A 2615-nucleotide genomic window follows, 5' to 3' on the forward strand; every position below is an offset into this window, starting at 1 on the left:
CCCTCTATTTTAGTATATAAGCCCGGCAAATGATTGCATAGATAGAGAGAGATTGAAGAGAGATATAGAGACAGATAATTGAGTCAAGTGAGCGGTAGTGACCGTAAGTAAGGTGAGGGAATCGTTGTGAATTGTAGCGTGTGTTGAAGTTAAAGTGACTGTGGAAATTCTGTGTATTTCAAAGTTGTATTGAGAAAGAATAAACTAGTTTTATTTAAAGAAAGGACTTGTATCGCTGAAGCTCCTCGGGAAGAATTTATACCGGAAATTAACAAACGACCAGAGACGTAACAATTCTATTCTCTAAAAGCTGGGTTATAATTTTACCTAGCTATGTACTTTAATATGTGAATCACGTGTTTGCTTTGTCAGTGAGAATTCTTTGATCTTGTGAGTGAGTACTAAATCCTAATAGGGCCATATGTTCATTTGTAAGTTAGAAATATAACAACTTCATCACGTAACTTAAAACTATACCGTACTACTAGTGTCACGTATTCACCTTGTAAATGATATCTACGCCCTAACAACTGGATCACGTACTTACCTTGAAAATGAGAACTATATCCTGATAATGGAAACTCGTGTTTAGCTGGAAAATGATAGATATATTCTGATAACGGAGCCACAAAGTAAACGAGAACCATCTATATAAATATACGTTAATATATACATATACATATATCTGTGTGTGTATATATATGCATATACTAACACTAACAAAAGCAATACACAAATTAGCCCCCCAGTGGCACAGCGGTATGTCTGCGGACTTTCAACGCTAGAAACCGGGTTTCGATACCCGTGGTTGGCAGAGCACAAATAGCCCATTGTGTAGCTTTGTGCATAAATTCAAAACAAACGAACAATACACAAATTAAAAAGAGGGAATCCCCAATAGCCGCGGCACTTGAAATTCTTTTAGACAGAATTAGAGTAAATTAATCTATGAAACCCTTTTTTTTTATTAGCTAATGTTTTGTGCGCCAGCTATACCAAGCGTGAGACGCACATATACCCGGTTCGATTTTATTACTCATTAGGACCTCTACCAGCCTACCCTCAAATTGAAATTCTTTTAGGTAGTACTAGAGTAAATTAATCCATGAGACCTTGGGCGTGATTAAATACCAGTCGAAAGGGTTTGACATCTTGAGTACAAAATTGTAATTAGATCTGAAATCGGTCAAGAGATGACGGAGCTACGAGCTAAAAATTTGTACTTGAAAAACAACAAAATAAATTCAGAACCATTCTATGAGCAGCTATGCCGTGGCAGAAAAGGGGGCACTTAATTAAAATCATAAATTCATTTATTTGCGATTATTCCTAAGTGCTTTACATTTTGACCTTTGAAGTTTTCTTCATACATAAATTACATAACATACAAATCACGTTTTTTCGATATTTTTATCTTTTCGTTAGAACACTATGATGAATATTAGTTCCAAGTATAAACGCATTTCACAATTAACACGTTATCTTTTGAACACTTGTCAATTTTTCTTTTTCAAGGCTGTTTTGGTGTTTCACGTTTTCTACAGAAAATACTCGCGCCAATATGTTAGTTTTGACTAACAGTAACCTCTAACTTTAGCAAGTCATTATCTCAGATCACTTGAATTTAATGTCCAAAACAAACGTTCCAACCGCTATGGAGTACAGGTATTCAAGGAAATGACGTGACTAGAACTAGAAAGGTAAAAATAAACAACCGCCTTCGCTTCTTTTTTTTTACTGAGCGTTGGAGAAAGTTTTCTACATGTACAACCTCGTCTGACACAAATAAAGGAGATTATTTCTATTCGCATAATAAATACAATTAACGTTCTTTTAACCAATATTTTAAATAATGATTTTTTTTATTTCTATTCAAACTTTGGTTATGACAGTCGTGAAAGTGAAAAACGTGCAGTTTTAAGGAAAGAATTTTCCAAATTTTGGGACTACTGCAACAAGTATCCGATGGAAAAAACCTGAACCAGTTTATACAACTGTGTTAAACTTTAGTCTGCTTTTATTTCATTAGATTATACAACACTAATGTTGGATGTTACCGAGAAAAAGAAATAAAAACATTACAATCCATGGGTATATGTCAATCTGTAGAGTGGCGCAGAAACAGGAGGAGCGATCGCTTTCTGTAGATTTGTGTAGAAGGAGCAAGCAAGGTCACCCTCAAGTAGAGAAATTCCTAAGAGGGTCAAAACAATAACAAACTACCCTTACATTCTAAATTGTTATTTATCAAAGCTTAAAGAAAACAAAAGAAAAACACATACGTCATTTTGTTTGTTTGTTTGTTTTGAATTTCGCGAAAAGCTACACGAGGGCTATCTGCGCTAGCCGTCCCTTATTTAGCAGTGTAAGACTAGAGGGAAGGCAGCTAGTCATCACCATTGTCAGTCACATTATAACGCCCCCACGGCTGAAAGGGCGAGCATGTTTGGTGTGACGGGGATTCGAACCCGCAGATTACGAGTCGAGCGCCCTAACCACCTGGCCATGCTGGGCTTTTTGATTAATACTAAGCATACGTATAAGTACTTTCTTAATTAAAACTAGTTTATTATTTCTCAATACAACTTTGCAATACACAGAATTTCCACACCCAC

Source organism: Limulus polyphemus, unplaced genomic scaffold (genome assembly GCF_000517525.1).
Source record: "Limulus polyphemus unplaced genomic scaffold, Limulus_polyphemus-2.1.2 Scaffold3681, whole genome shotgun sequence".
NCBI classification, from domain to species: Eukaryota; Metazoa; Arthropoda; class Merostomata; order Xiphosura; family Limulidae; genus Limulus; species Limulus polyphemus.